This window comes from Neomonachus schauinslandi, chromosome 5 (genome assembly GCF_002201575.2).
Source record: "Neomonachus schauinslandi chromosome 5, ASM220157v2, whole genome shotgun sequence".
Taxonomy (NCBI): Eukaryota; Metazoa; Chordata; class Mammalia; order Carnivora; family Phocidae; genus Neomonachus; species Neomonachus schauinslandi.
The window spans coordinates 168,059,780-168,077,028 of NC_058407.1; positions in this window are offsets into that span (position 1 = coordinate 168,059,780).

Genomic DNA, 17,249 nt, shown 5'->3' on the forward strand with positions numbered 1-17,249 from the left:
ACGACAGAGCCGCGCGCCAGCAGCGCAAGCGCACTCCGCTAGCAGGGCGGGGCTGGAGCGGAGTCGCAAGCCGGAAGCAGGCTGCTGAATATTCATGAGCTCGTGGCGGGGTGGATTATCGTGATCAAAGCCGCTTGAATTCATTTCCTGTGTCTGAGCAAATCAGGGCAGCCGAGCGCCCACGTTCCTATGGGAGAGGTGGCCTTGCACGCCCGAGGGTTCGACCCCAGCCGGCCTTTCCAGTTCGCGTGCTCGTCGTGGCTCCGCCGGCAGCCCTGCTCTCAGCATCCCCTCCCGCCCCCGGGTCTTTGTCCTGGCGGTTCCTTGGGTCTGGTCCACTCTCCCTCCCATTTCTGACAATCTATTTAAGATAGCGCAGACTTGTCACTGAGCTCCCTGAGGACTGGGGCCATGTCTCTTTTGTCCTCGAATTATTCTGCACCTGACACCCAGAAAATCTACAAGGGTCGAATGAATGAGAGCCTTTCTTATGAGAAAGAGGAAAGGGCCCCTCCCATTTAGGAGCTAGCCTGGCCGCACAGCTAGGCCTTGATGTCCTCCACCTGGACATAAACAATTTCCCAGAACACCAACAGCGCACAAGGCCATTCTGTCACCGTGATGGAGTGAGGCATAAACAAGACTGCTCTGTAATCATGTTTGAATATAGATGAAAACAGGAATATTGTTGGGACCACAGAAAGACCAAACGTTTTCCTCATTCTGGCTCTTAGGAGTAACTGCTATCTTCTTTAAAGCATTAGCCTCAGTTCACTTTACTTTTTTTTTTTTTAAAGATTTTATTTATTTATTTCACAGAAAGAGACACAGCGAGAGAGAGGTAGGGGAAGAAGGAGAAGCAGGCTCCCTGCTGAGCAGGGAGCTTGATGCGGGGCTGGATCCTAGGACCCTGGGATCATCACCTGAGCCCAGCGCAGTCACTTAACAACTGAGCCACCCAGGCGCCCCTCACTTTAAATATTTATGAAGAGAGCCAGTCATGGAATTGTGTCGCTTCTAATCCAGAATTAAACCCACTTGCTTGAACCCTCCCCCAGGTCACTTCACCCAAGCCCAAATCCTATAATAAGTCCTCTTTCATACCCCCTTCTTGAAGTAAGTGCAGGCTTCCTCCTCGAAAGAGGCAACAGAACCAATTTTTCAACTACAGGTGTATTTCTGGTGGTCTTCACACTTGCTTGTTTTCTCATTTATTATTTGTCACCCACTAAAGAGTGGACATTCTGTTCACTGCTGTATTCTGATATCTGCGGCAAGGCCTGGCTCGCAGCAAAGTACCCAATTAGCTTTTGCTGGATGACGATGGGATGTTGGGGGCCAGGCACCTCAGGTACCACTGTTGCTGTTGCCTGCACGCCTGCTCAGCCCAGGACAGCTCTCCCACTGAATGTCCCCTGCCGGCCAGGTGACCCCTGTGACAGGGTGTTGTGTTAGTGTCCTAACGCCATTCCTGGCCCCCTGATGGTAGGTGATTTTCCAGTGACCAAGGGCAATGAATTAGGAGAAGTCTTCGACTGGCCCAGGTCTGTGACTGGAACCTCTGCAGGGCTTGGCTTGGGTGTGGTCATGGACACATGACCCTACATCATATACTCCAACCACCCAGGTGCCTCACTTTCCCCCAAATGTGCCACACACACAAAAAGACTTTACCTGGAGTCTCTTTCCTTTCCTGGAGAACTCCCACACACCCTTCTTAGCTTTGCTTAAATGCTACCTCCTCCATGAAGCCTTCTCTGATTACCCTCTTCCCCTGTCCCCATTCCCTTCTCCAGGCAGTCAGTTGCTCTCTTCTTGGTGCTCTCCCTGCTCTGGGTCCCGATGGTTGGCATATGGTAGTTAGCAGAGCGTGTCCTCACCATCTGCCTACCCACAAGTCTGGGAGGAGGGTTGAGCTGGAATCCCAGCATCTAATCCTGGCCTAGAGTAGAGTGGTGCTTCCAGAATGCTTGCAAAACAGAGGAATTAGGGAAGGAGGAAAGAAGGAAGTCAACAACTGCCCCCCAAAAAGAAAGAAAGAATGAATGAATGTGGAAACGCAATAACCAGGGGACAGATGAATGAATGAACATGTGAGATAGTGGATCAGCAGAGAGTAAAGAGCCGGAGAGCAGCCATCTCCCCATCACCCCCCACCTCCGGGTCTGGCATAGAGCTGGTGTTTGGCACACAGCTGCTGGACGGAAGTGAAATGAATGAACGAAGTGACTGAGCGCACAAGGGTGGGGGGCATATGGGTGCGATGGAGCTGGTAATAACAACCTCAGTGTCCAAGCCTAGTCTAAGTGTGTCGACATGTTTATCATCCTGATTTACAGGTAAGGAACTGAGGCCCAGAGGTGTGAGGGACTGGCTCAGGGTCACACAGACTCAAACCCAGCACTCTGGGCCCAGGTCTGTGAGGGTCTGATTGATCACGAGTCTTAAGAATTGGAAGACCATGGCTCCCAGCAGGCCTTGGTGGGGTCCCTCCATGTGGCCCCCTTCTAGGGCTGAGGCCAGTATTGAAGTTCTGCTCCGCGGCTCCCACTGATGGGTGCCACAAGTGTGGACTCAGACCCAGAGCACCACCTCCTCTGCCACCAGAGGGCAGCAGCGCTCCACCCAGGTGCACCTGCTGACCTGTGCCCTGGAGGCCCAGGACCACGGTGCTTTGGAGTCTGGCAGACCTGGTGCCAAAGATTGGCTCCACCAATTCTGGACTGTGGGCTGGGGAAGCAACTTAACCTCTTGAAGGCTGTTTCTTTATGCACAAGTAGGGGGCAAACAAACCCACCTTGACACTTGCTTGTGAATAAAATAAAGTGACCGTTGTTTAGTGCCCTGATACTCAACAGTAGGGTGACCACATATCCCAGTTTGGGCCCAGGACTGAGGAGTTTCTCAGGATGCAGGACTTTCAGTGTTAAAAGCAGGAGAATCTTGGGCAAACTGGAACAGCTAGTCACCCTAGAAGGGTGGGCATTCCTCCTTTAATCCTTTGAGTTGTGGTTGGTGCATAAAGAACTAAAACAGCAAAAGTGTTTACAACTATTCTATAATTTAAGTTTCTCACAGAATTAGTGAGTCAGTGGTCTTGCCACGATGGTCCTGCTGTCGATGACAAAAGAACAGTTTCAACAAGGAAAATCAAAACTGAGATGAAATACATCCGCTTGGCAAAAGTTTGTCAATTTCCTATAAAGATAAACATACAGGGGCGCCTGGGTGACTCAGTTGGTTGAGTGTCCGACTCTTGGTTTTGGGTCAGATCATGATCTTGGGGTCGGAGATCGAGCCCCACGTTGGGCTCCACGCTCAGCTAATGAAGAGTCTACTTGAGGATTCTCTCTCTCTCCCTCTGCCCCGCCCCCAGCTCATGCATGTTCACTCTCTCTCTCTAAAATAAATAAAGAAATCTTTAAAAAAAAGATAAACATACATGTACCATTCAATCCAGCAATCTTACTCCTAGACATTACCCTAGAGAAATGAAAATGTATGTCCAGCGAAAGATATACGAATACCTATAGGAGTTCAATTCATAATTGCCCTAAACTGGAAACAATCCAAATGATCATCAAGTTGTGATATATCCATACGGTGATGTACTGCTGAGGAATAAAAAGGAAGGGACTATTGGTATTTGCAACCACATGGATGAGTTTCAAAAGCATTATGCTTAGCGAATGAAGTCAGATTCAAAACGCTACAACCTTTTGAATGATTCCATTACTTGACGTTCTGGAAAAGCCAAAATGATAGGGACAGAACACAGCTCAGTAGATACCAGGGGCCAAGGGCAGGAGGAGGGAACTGACTTTTTGGGGTGATGGACCTGTGGTATGTCTGAACTGGGGTTGGGGCTACGTGAATACACACGTTTGTCAGACTCATTGAAGTTTACGCTTAAAATGGGTGAATTTAATGGCATGAAAATGGTACTTCAATACATAATAAACAAAAGTCACCTTGCCAGGTTGCCAAGGTGCCAACCTCCTATTGTCCGGGAGGCTTTGGGGAGCACTACCAGCTTTGAGCCCACTTTGACCACCTGAGGCAGCACATACCCTATAAATCTGCCCTGCTCTGCCTCGTCCAGTAGGGCACTAAGGGGTTGGGTGGCTTCCTCTGGGAAGCCCAGAGGCCAGTGTGGATGAAGCCCATATGCTTCTGTCTCTGGGCCCCACACACCCACAGGCAGGTCAGCACCACAGGTAGGGTGACCCAGGTCATGCTGAGCAATGGTAGGAGGTGCTTAGAACTGCCTCTGGTACAACCCCGTTCTCCAGACCTCCCAGTCTGACTTACTAAAATATCTTCCTATTCCTGAACTTGGCCCCCCCCAGGTTAGGGGACATCACCCGATAGGAGATACATTGCCCTGTTGAGGCTGGCCCATGATCTCTCAATTCCTGACATGGTCTGCCCCTCCTGTGCCCCACACTCCTTCCCTGGGTGGCCGCCCATGAATATGTGGACCACCCACAAATCTTCTGTTGAGTTCCACACACAAGGGCAGGTCACATTCAAAATCTCCCCAATCCGATGATAATTAGAGTCACTCACCTTGGTAGACACTTGCCCATATGCCAGGCTCTTTGGGATGGGGTCCTATGCACTATCTCATTTAATTCTCACAAAAACCTTCTGAGATAGACACTCTTTTTAAACTTCTATATCATGAAATGAAACATACACACAGAAAAAAAATGTACAAAGACAAAACACAGCTCAATGGACAATCACAAAGCAAACACCCGTGTGACTCCATTCCCATCAAGATCTAGAACATGGACCGCAAGCCACTCCTGCTCCTCCAAATCACGACTCCCCCACCACCCCGAGGTAATCACTCTCCTGGCTTGAATGGTAATTGCTTTCTGCCTTTTCTTTATATTTTTATATTTTCACCACCTAACCATACATCTCTAAAATTCATGTGGTTGGTCCTGTTTCTGGAACTCTGCACACTTGGAATCAATCAGAATGCATCGTCCTCCCCCCCCCCCCCCGTGCTCACCTGTTTGCTTGCTTACTAGCATCAGTTGTAAAAAGGACCTCTTCATTCGAATATAGTCAAATTTATCACCATTTCCTCTGTTTAGGGCTTTTTGTGCCTATTTTTAAAAATCTGTTCTTACTGCAAGGTTACGAAGAAACTCCCCTATGTTATCTATTAGCACTCTATTGGCTTGTCTTTCCCATTAGGATCTGCCATTTACCTAAAACTGTTTTGGGGGGTTGATGTAAAGTCAAGAACTAATTTCATTTTTTTCCACATACCAATATCCAGTTTCCCCAGAATCACTAACTGAAAGAATTGCCTTTCTTCACTGCTCTTGTTCCTTGTTTCAGATCTTCCCAACCTTTTATTCGGGGCCTTGCCCCCCACCCCCCCTTACCCCCCCCCGGGCACAGCACAGCTCTTGCTTCAAGCCCTTGAGCCCACTGGGTACTCTCACCGATCCAGAGCCAGACTTGCAAGGGGAGTTAACGTTACATGTGGAATGCTTGACCAATGGGGACAGGAATTGGTGATTAATGCTTCTCTCTTCCACTCCCTGGGTGGAAAGTTCTGAACTGTGCCCTATATGGCTTCTCAGAGGGTCCAAGTTGGCTTGAACTCTGGAACGCCCACAGCAGGGAGCAGCTCTCTTGGATTGGCTTTTTCTCTTCTCTGTTTCCATTTTCCTTGTCTCCTATGTTCTGTCACCCTGGGATCGCTTCCCAAAATAAATGACTCACACTTCTGAATGGAACCCAGGCTAAGACAGTTGGTATAGAAGTGACTCAAGAAAGCAGCACCTCGGGATGGGATTATGGGATTGGATTGTGCACTGGGCAGGCTGCAGTAGGGATCCCCGTGCTAGGGGTCAGTGGGATGGTGATCACCCCTGGCAGGCAATTGCAGCGTGATCACTCATGCTTTCTCCTGTGACAGACGGAGCTAAGATTCAGGTAGAAGGTGCTGCATTAGCTTATCTGCCCCGATGGCCATTGAGAGACCTAGGAGCAATGGAAAGTAAGAATGGTGCTGTTGCCTGTTTTCTGTGAACTGCTTCAGAAGGGTTGAAAGAAGAAAACGCAGGCTCGGGTTAGCCAACCATGAACTCAGGACATGGTGTGAAAGTCAGAAGGCAACCAAGGTGGTCAGGAACACCAGGTAGACAAGATGGCTTGTCTAATGCAGGTCATCCAGCCTCTGTCCTAAGCCACTCCAGTGATGGTGCAATTGGCCCAGAAACGGGCCTCTACTCAGGGGCAGGTCAGAACTACACAGAAAATAGAAGTTCAAGTGCGATGGTGAAGTTCAGAGCATGGTGACATGCAGGTAGCCTCCTATGTCCTGGGAGGCCTCCCCTTCCTGGGGCTCTTGGTTGCAGCTGCATTTGCATGAGTTTTATTTGGAAGACTTCCACCCTTTGCTGACTCATATGCAGCTCAGGTCAACTCACACTCTGTATTTGCACCCATGTCTCTTGAAGCTGCTGCAGAGGGGGAGGGGGACACATGAGGCACCTGATAACTCTCCCTGCTGAATTTCCTTCTGGGGTCACCTCTGTCTCACTGGCTGGCCCAGATCATCTTGGACCAGGGGCGTGACTCACTGCTCTTTAGCTCCCTGGCAGCCCCAGGGTGATCAGCAGGGCCGGGCACCCTGTCCTTAACAGCTCCCATCCAGCTTTGCAAGGAAGGGAGGCCACCAGTCACAAAGCCTGCCTCTGCTGTCCCCCCTCCACCTTCATCCCGTCTCACAGTGACAAGCTTTGGAAGCACAGCAACTTTGGTTTCAATGCAGGATCTGCCATGAGCAGGTTATCTGACCCTCAGGGAGTCACTAATCTTTCTGAGCCTCAATTCCTGACCTCTAAAATGGGCATAATGACACTACCTCATGGGATGGTTGTAAGGGTCAATTAAGATCGAATGTGTGGCTAGGACACTAGCTGGAATTCAGGTAATGGAGGCTGGAATATAACTGCCACCCTTGCCAAGGTCAAGTCTGCCACCTGGGCTTGGCATCCTATTTCCCATGACCCTCCAGAACTGGCTGCACCAGGGAGTTCTTCTGTTATTCTTAGTCTGTTCATCAGCAAATAAACATGCTCCCTCTCCCCAGACTCGATGTCCCTCTGCAGGTGTTCTCCTTCTCTTCATTATCAAACTTGTGTCTTTTTAAAAAGTTGAATTGTGAGGGCGGCTGGGTGGCTCAGTCGGTTGAGTGTCTCTTGATTTCAGCTCAGGTCCTGATCTCAGGGTTGTGAGATCAAGCCCCACGTTGGGCTCTGCGCTCAGTGCGGAGTCTGCTTGAGATTCTCTCTCTCCCTCTACCCTGCCCCCACTTGTGCCCTCAAAATAAAAATCCTTTTTAAAAAGTTTAATTGTGGATATAAAAAATAGTCCTGAGGGGTGCCTGGGTGGCTCAGTCATTAAGTGTCTGCCTTCAGTTCAGGTCATGATTCCTGGGATCGAGCCCCACATCGGGCTCCCTGCTCGGCGGGAAGCCTGCTTCTCCCTCTCCCACTCCCCCTGCTTGTGCTCTCTCTCGCTGTGTCTCTCTCTGTCAAATAAATAAATAAAATCTTTTAAAAAAATAGTCCTGAGAAGAGAGAATACAAAGTGATTCCCACATACTTATCACCTAGCTTCAGCACCTGTCAATACTTTGATTTCTGCCCCTGGTGCACCCCAGAGTATATTGTAAAGCAAATTTCATACCATGTTGTTTTATCTGTAAATACTTCTGGATGTATCCCTAACAAATAAGAACCTTTAAAAAATCCATAATACCGGGCGCCTGGGTGGCTCAGTTGGTTAAGCGACTGCCTTCGGCTCAGGTCATGATCCTGGAGTCCCGGGATCGAGTCCCACATCGGGCTCCCGGCTCCCTGCTCAGCGGGGAGTCTGTTTCTCCCTCTGACCCTCCCCCCTCTCATGCTCTCTGTCTCTCACTCTCTCTCTCTCAAATAAATAAAATCTTAAAAAAAAAAATCCATAATACCACTATCACACCTAACAAAATTAACAGTAATTCCTTTATATCATTTAATACCCAATGTTTGAATATTCCCAATTGTCTCAAAAATGTTTTTTTTAACAGTTGGATGATTACATTTAATTTCTACATCTTATCTATGTCAGTTCCCCTCCCTTCTTTCTTTCACACTACAATTACTTGTTGAAGAAACAGAGTATTTTTTCCTACAGAATTTCTCAGTTCTAGATTAGGCTAAATGCATTTTTTTAAAGCGCCCTTTGACATGTTCATCTATCCCCTTATTAATAATATAATTTGGGCGCCTGGGTGGCTCAGTTGGTTAAGCGACTGCCTTCGGCTCAGGTCATGATCCTGGAGTCCCGGGATCGAGTCCCGCATCGGGCTCCCTGCTCAGTGGGGAGTCTGCTTCTCCCTCTGACCCTCCCCCCCTCTCATGTGCTCTCTCTCTCAAATAAATAAATAAAATCTTTAAAAAATAATAATAATATAATTTATTTTATAAACTTGTAGTTAGATCTAGAGACTTGATTGAATTCAGGGTTTTTTTTTTTGGTTTTTTGGGGGTTTTTTTTGCTTCTTTGTTTGATTCATGATAAGTTCTGTGTTCTTTCCACCATCTCACCTCAGGATCCCTGTTGAGACTGGTTGTTTTGCTTTTAGTCATGATAGGATTGATTGGGGGTTAGAAGTTGGCAGGCTAATCCGTCTATAATAAAGTTCCAAAAACCGACCTAATGGTTTTCACAGCCTGTAGTGGTTGTTCCTGGATCCATTATTTCACTGGGTGCTACAAGACGTTGAATTTCTAATTGTATCATTCCTTATGCATTTATTAGCGGGTCTTTTTCTCTATAGAGCTTCCTTCATTGCCCATCTGGTTATCCTGTAGAGATAAGCCTGCTGAAGCTACAACCCACATCTCTTTGGCCTACCTTTGGGTTTACCATATACCCCCAACTGCCCGCGACTCTCTGCTCCTCTGGATGTAGCATGACAGTTGCTAAGAACCTCACCTGTGGTGTATTGGTAAGTACCCACGTATGTTGCACCCTTCGATCCTGAAGGATGTGGGGTCAATGGCAATCATATGGATTGTGGAGTTGGTTGGCTTTTCTTCACTGCCCTAGAAAACTTGAAAGAACAAAATAACAAACTCAGGACAGCCAATGGAACCCAGCACAGGGAGAGTATCTACATGGCAATGCTAAAGGAGACTCTCATCGCCAATACTGAAAATCAGAGCCAGCAGGAGAAGATTGACAAAAGACACCAGAGTCCTAATTGAAGAGTTACTGGCTGAGAACTTTCTAAAATTGATGAAAGATATGAATCGATGTATTCGAGAAGCTCAGTAAACCCTAGCAGGATAAATACAGAGAAAACCATCCCAAGCAGACCAGAGTCAAACTTCACTACACTAAAGATATAAAGGGAAAATTCTTAAACAGCCAGAGGAAGAAAGACACTTTAAATTCAGGGGAACAATAAGAATAATGGCTTACTTCTTAAGAGTAATTATATAAACCAGAGGAAATGGCATGATATCTTGAAAGTACCCAAAGGAGAAAGTCCTGCTAATCTAGTGATCTACGCCCAGTGAAGGAAAATAATCCCAAATGCTAGCTTGTGTCTGCAGGAAGGAAAGAAGAAATATAGAATGGGTAAATAGATGGAAACAATTAAATAAAAAGATATGGAAAATAGCATGGCAGATCCTCAAAAATAAATTAAACATAGAATTACCAAATGATCCAGCAATTCGACTTCTGGGTATACACCTTAAAAAATTGAAAGCAGGGACTTGGACAGATATTTGAACATCAATGTTCATAGCAGCTATTACTCACAATAACCCAAAGGTGGAAATGATGGAAATGTCCACCGGCAGATGAATACATAAGCAAATGTGGTATATCCGTACCCAGTGGAATATTATTCAGGCTTAAGAAAGAGGGAATTTTTTTTTTTTTTTAGATTTGGTTTACTTATTTATATGAGAGAGAAAGAATGCCTGTGTGTGAGAGCAGGCAGGGGAGGGGCAGAAGGCGGGGGAGAGCATCCCAAGGAGGCCTGTGTGCTGAGCACAGAGCTCGATGGGGGACTCAATCCCATGACCCCGGGATCATGACCCGAGCCGAAACCAAGAGCCGGATGCTTACCTGACCGAGCCACCCAGGTGCCCCAAGAAGGAAAGAAATTCAGACATATGGGTAAACCTTAAAGAAACTATGCTAAGTGAAATAAGGTAGACACAAAAGACAAGTGCTGCATGATTCTCCTTGTATGAGGTCCCAAGAATAGTCAAATTTAGAGAGACAGAGTAGAATCACCTTTCAGGGGCTGGGGGAAAGCAATGGGGAGCTAGTGTTTAATGGGGACAGAGTTTCAATTTGCAAAGATGAGCAAGTTCTGGATACTGCCCATACCTTCCAACAAAGGTGAACACAAAGCAGTGTAATGCACCAGAAGAGAAGTGAGCCTCCTATTTGCTTCTTTTCCTTGTGTCCTCTGGACCTGATCGAATCCGATCCCAAATGCACCATTTCCACCTTTCAACGATTGCATTGTGTCCACCCAGCCTCATGACCCGGTGGATCTAAGGCTATGCAGCTCAAGATGGCCACTCCAGTCGCACAGACCATGATTCCCACGGATAGCACTCAGTTTCTTCCGGTAACTAGTGCCTGGACCATACTCCACAAAGGAAGGACTCTCGCGCAAGAGTTCAAACGCTAGAGACAAGGTTCTCTGAGATGGGCAGTAGGGGTGGTTGTTGGAGTTCCAGAGAACTTAGTCTCAGCCCAAACACAATGTTGAATCAAAATTATTGTGCAAAACAGAAAACAAAACTCCCATGCTTCATGTGAGCAAAACACACTTGCTGAAACATTTAACATCATTTTTATATTTCAAAGGGGACATCTAGTCGATCTGAGAGCAGAGATGGGGAATGATTAGAAAAAAAAAACACCTTATGGGGCGCCTGGGTGGCTCAGTCATTTAGCATCTGCCTTCGGTTCAGGTCATGATCCCAGGGTCCTGAGATCGAGCCCCGCATTGGGCTCCCTGCTCAGCGGGGGATCTGCTTCTCCCTCTTCCACTCTCCCTGCTGGTGTTCCCTCTCTCGCTGTGTCTCTCTCTGTCAAATAAATAGATAAAATCTTTAAAAAAAAAAAAAAGAAAAAAAAACACCTTAGCCAGTGGGTAATCGTTGCCTTGTCATGGCCAGAAACTTGGGCTGGTGCTATTGGTCCCTTCTGCTTGCTCCTCAAAGGTCCTCTGGTCACTGTAAGTCACAAAACACCGTACCAGTTCAGGCCAAGTTATGACTCAACCTCAAACTCACTGAGGGGTATCAAGCAGGGCTGACAGATTGGGCCAGTAAAGAAACAACAAGACCTTTTTAGATTCGGAGAGTTGATCATTTACATAGAGAGCAAAAGCAAGATCCGCGAAGGTGTCAAAAACCCGTGTCCTTGTTCAGGATGACACCAAGAACAAAGATGACAGTGTAACATGAGGGATCAGGTTGTCTCCACCTCATTTTTTGCCCATTTGCCTGATTAGTCTTTTGTCCTTGGGCTGCTTTTAGGATTTTCTCTTTATTACTGATTTACCCAATTTTTAAATTTTTTTTTGAGATTTTATTTATTTATCTGAGAGAGCGAGCGAGAGAGAGCATAAATGGGGGAGGGGCAGAGGCAGAGGGAGAAGCAGGCTCCCTGATGAGCGGGGAGCCTGACATGGGACACGATCCCAGGACCCTGAGATCATGACCCAAGTCGAAGGCAGCCGCTTAACCATCTGAGCCACCCAGGCGCCCATGAATTCACTATTTTGTATAGCTTTTAGAACATGTAGAATCTCATTGTAAGAACCGTTTTAATGTCCTTGTCTCCTAATCTACCATTGGTGTCATTTCTGGGTCACTTTTGGTTGATTTTCTTCCTCGTTATGGGTTATATTTTCTTTTTTCTTCACATGCCTGGTAATTTTTACTTGGATGCCAGACCTTGGGGCTCAATCTCACAACCCTGAGATCATGACCTGAGCCTTGTTGGATGCTGGGTATTTTTTATGTTCTTCTAAATATCCTTGAGTTTGGTTCTGGGACACAGTTCAGTTACTTGGAGACTGTTTATTCCTCTCAGGTCTTGCTTTGAATTAATTTATTTCTTTAAAAGATTTTATTTTTAAGCAATCTGTACACCCAAAGTGGGGCTCAAATCCATGACCCCAAGACAAAGAATCGCATGCTCCACCCACTGAGCCAGCCAGGCTCCCCTCGGTTCTTGCTTTTAAACTTGAAGTGGAAGCAGAGCTGTTTTTTCCAGGGTTAATTCTTTCCTTGAGCAAGACCCTTCCTTGTGCTCCAGTGTTCTCTGGATCTGGAGGTTTCCCACTCTGGCTGTTGGAATCACGCCCTGTTGTTGGCCTATCTGGACATGGGGCACCGTTCCCTCTGATCCTTGCAGGTGGTTCTCTTCTTGGCCTTTGGTAGTTTCTTCACATCACGTGCTGAATGTGCATTCAGTATTTCTCAACTGAATACACAGGAAGGGTCCTCCGGAGGTCTCCACAATTCTCTCACCAGGTAGCTTACTCTGCTACTTGCCCTGCAGACTTGAACTAGTCTCACTTCCCAGATTTCTGCCTCTGAGCACTCAGCTTGGAGAGACTGCTGGGCTCTTCCTGGCTTCCCCGTCCCTGCACCACAGCCTGGAAACTTTTTCCAGTAAGCTGGGACCATTGCAGGGCTCAGCTCATTGGCCTCCCATCTTCCAGATATTACTGTTCACTGCCCAACGTCCAGTGTTTTGAGTGGTATTGTTTGAGGATGGAGAGTGTATTTGATCCATGCTACCCCATCCTGACTGAGGCAGAAGACTAGAACCTTAGCTTTGCCCTTCCATTAATCACCATTTCATTATAAACTTTAGAAGAACTAAAGCAATCTAATATGTGGGTTGAATACAGCCGATGCATGTGTGTGTATGGATGGATTTTATTTTTAGCCTAAATACTCTGGAACAAGGTTTACAGCATTTAAGTCTATAGGTTTGTTATTTGAAAAGAAAAAGGAGTCTAGTTTTCCAATGTCACTGGGACATTGGAAGGTATAGGGCACCTAATTAGATGCCCAGATAATAAAGTAGAAGGTACTTGCTTTAGTAAGAAAGTAATAAAAGCAAGAATAATGATTAAGAACAAAGTGTAAATTTTTTGAGGTATGTTTAAATCATCCTTTTTTTCTGTTTTTGCCTTTTTTTAGAGAGAGACAGCACATGAGCAGGGGAGGGGAGAGGGAGAGAATCTTTTTTTTTTTCTTAAATTAACATATAATACATTATTTGTTTCACGGGTACAGATTTGTGATTCATCAATCTTACACAATTCACAGTGCTCACCATAGCACATACAGAGGGAGAGAATCTTAAGCAGGCTCCACGCCCAGCATGGAACCTGATGTGGGGCTCAGTCTCACAACCCTGAGATCATGACCTGAGCCAAAACCAAGAGTTGGACACTTAACTGACTGAGCCATCCAGGCGCCCCCATCCTTTTTTTTTTTTATTTCCATTTTGCTGTGTTTTTTTTTTAAATTTTTTTTATCACAGGTACTTTGATTGTTTATAGGTAATGTTTTCATGGCCTTAGTTAAATGCAGATACAAATTTACAAAAGCTTAAACAGCAGTCAGAAAATTCAATTGCTCTAATGTTGAGTAAAATTAATAGTAAGTACCAGAGAAACATGTCAAATACGACATTTAAAAAACTATGTCAAGGCTGGGGCAAGGGGAGAATAGGGGATTGCTGTTTACTGGGTGTAGAGTTTGAGTTTGGGAGGATGGACAAGTTCACTGAACTATATCCTCAAAAAGGGTTAAAATGGTAAATTTTGTTATACATATCTTATCAAAAAATAAAAAACTGTATCGAGAAAGTTTACTTGAAACAACTTACATAAGTCCATGAAATGTTTACACTGTCAACTGAGTTCCTCAAGAAGATTTATAAAAAGATTCTACCAGCACACTTGGATTATTATACATTTTAGTTGTCAATCCATCCTTATATTTTATTTATAAACTCTCTAATATCAATTTGGTTGGTGGTATACTTTAGAGTTTATTAAGACATAGCAGAGAAAAATGAGAGTTACAGCCATGGACACTATCTTCCAACGATGTTATGAGAATATCTTCCAACTTGGGGCACCCGGCTGGCTCTGTCAGTTGAGTGTCTGAATCTTGGTTTCAGTTTAGGTCATGATCTCCAGGTCCTGAGACTGAGCCCCGCGTCTGCTTGAGATTCTGTCCCTCTGCCCCTCCCCCCACTCACCTACTCTCTCTAAAATAAATAAATCTTAAAAAAATATCTTCCATCTCATACGCTCTTTGAGAAGTTTACCACTTTTACTACTAAGAGATGCTTCTGAGTCCCTTCCCTTTGAATTCTGGGTAGGCTCGTAACCAACTGTGCAGAAGCATGATTTTCAAGCTTAGGTCATAAAATGCAGTTCAGTTTCTTTCTTGCTAGAATACTTCCTCTTGAGGCCCTCAGCCACTGTGGAAGCAATCTAACAGCCCCAAAGGCCGCCATGTTGGAAGGAAGCCGGAGGCTACTCGAAGAGTGGGAGATGGCCGGCCAGTCCTAACTGCCCTGCACCAACCACAATTTGTTTGCAGCTGTGTAAGATACCTGAGCCAGAACCTCCCAGCCAAGCCCTTCCTGAATTTCTGACCCACAGCAACCATGAGAGATAATGAAATGATTGTTGTTGCTTTAAGCCGGTAAGTTTTGAGGTGATTTATTATATGGCAACAGTCATGAGAACAGACATCATAGGCTATCTTAACTTTGTTGCAAAAATCTAAATCTAAATGCATGACCTCCAGGCAGGATTTTGAAGTAACTCGAAAAGAAACCTTCCCACTCCCCATCTGACCTCAGCTGTAGAGAACTTGCTGCTGATCATTGTTTTGGGGATCTTGTACTTCTCCTTTATCTCAGTGTAACCCCACCTCAGTAAGGCTGTCTCTTTCCACAAATAAATCATTCCTGACACATAAAGATTAGCAATTGATAAACCAACCCAAGGTATGGTTATACTTTATTGGGGTCTTACAAAGCCTTACTAATTTTGAATATTGGGATCTATGGATTATCTTAGAAATGATGAACGCTTTTAACTTTTTACATATTTACTCCAGATATTTAAATATTTTGCCTTGACAGGGCACCATCACACACTTATTTTTTAAGATTCATTTATTCATTCATTCGAGAGAGAGAGAAAGGGAGAGCATGGGGGCGAGGGGTAGAGGGAGAGAGAGAATCCCAAGCAGACTCCCCATTGAGCACGGAGCCTGACCCCTACGGCCCAGAGATCATGACCCAAGCCGAAATCAAGAGCTAGATGCTCAAGTGACTGAGCCACCCAGGCACCCCACTTATTTTTTAAAACACAAAAATGAAAAATAGAAGTTTAAATATAATATATATATGGAGGTTTAAAAATGTTTGAAATTTTATACAAAAAAGTCCCGTTTTCCAAGCATAGAATTATTTTTGACATCTGTGAGAAGTTTTCTTTAACAACTTTATTTGTAAATTATTTATCTCAGTAGTAGCCTTATTGACATATAATTCATATATTTACATCTACATAAAATTCACCCTTTTAAACTGTAACCAAATCAGTGGTTATCAGTATATTCACCGAGCTGTGCAACCATCACCATTATCTGACTCTAGAACATTTTCATCACCCGCAAAAGAAATCCTGTACTCGGGTGCCTGGGTGGCTCAGTCGTTAAGCGTCTGCCTTCGGCTCAGGTCATGATCCCAGCGTCCTGGGATGGAGCCCCGCATCGGGCTCCGTGCTCAGCAGGAAGCCTGCTTCTCCCTCTCCCACTCCCCCTGCTTGTGTTCCCTTTCTCTCTCTGTCAAATAAATAAATAAAATCTTTAAAAAAAAAAAAAGAAATCCTGTACTCACTAGTGACCCCTTCCTATTCCCCTTTCTCTCCTAACTGCAGGCAGCCACTAATCTACTTTCTGTCTCTGTGGATTTGCTTACTCTGGACATTTCAGATAAATGGACTCATTATAATGTGCAGCGTTTTGTGTCCAACTTCTTTCACTTAGCAACAAAAATAAAGTTTAATTTTAATTCACTGGATTTCAAAACCTGTATTTCTTTAAATACAATTCCCTGGGTTCATTCATGTTGCAACCCATATCTGTACTTCTTCCTTTTTATGGCTGAAGAGTATTCCGTTGTATGGCTAGAACACATTTTATTTATCCATTCACCCACTGATAGATATTTTGGGTGGCATCACTCTTTGGCGATTATGAATAATGCTGCTTTGAACATTCATGTATGTGTTTTTGTGTGAACATATGCTTTGAATTCTCTTGGGTATCTACCTAGGAACAGAACAGCTGTGCTACTTGGTAACTAACTCTGTTTAACTTTCTGAACTGCTAAACTGTTTTCCAAAATGGCCACGCCATTTTGCTAAGCAATATATGAAAAGTTCCAGTTTCTATACATCCTTGCCAACACACACTGTTTTCCAGTTTTTTGATTATAGCCACCCTAGTGGGTGTAAAATGGTATCTCATTGTGGTTTTGATTTGCATTTCCCAAAGACTAATGATGTTGAGCATCTTTTCATGAGTTACTGGCCACTTACAAATGTTCTTGGAAGAAATGTCTATTTCTGTACCCATTTTTTAATTTGAGTTGTTTGCCTTTTTGTTGTTGAGTTGTAAGGGTTCTTTTTTTTTTTAAGATTTTATTTATTTATTTTGACAGAGAGAGACACAGCAAGAGAGGGAACACAAGCAGGGGGAGTGGGAGAGGGAGAAGCAGGTTTCCCGCTGAGCAGGGAGCCAAAGGCAGATGCCCAACAACTGAACCACCCAGGCACCCCTTGAGTTGTAAGAGTTCTTTATATATCCTGGATACTAGTCCTTTATCAGATAGATGATTCACAAATATTTTCTCCCATTCTGTGGGTTGTCTTTTCACTTAAAAAAAAAAACAGTTAGTTTAGGGGTGCCTGGGTGGCTCAGTCAGTTAAGTATCTGACTTTGGCTGAGGCTGTGATCTCTGGGTCCTGGGATCAAGCCCCATGTCTGGCTCTGCACTCATCAGGGAGTCTGCTTCTGCTTCTCCCTCTGCCCCTCCCCGCTCGTGCTCTCTCTCTCTCTCAAATAAATAAATAAATTAAA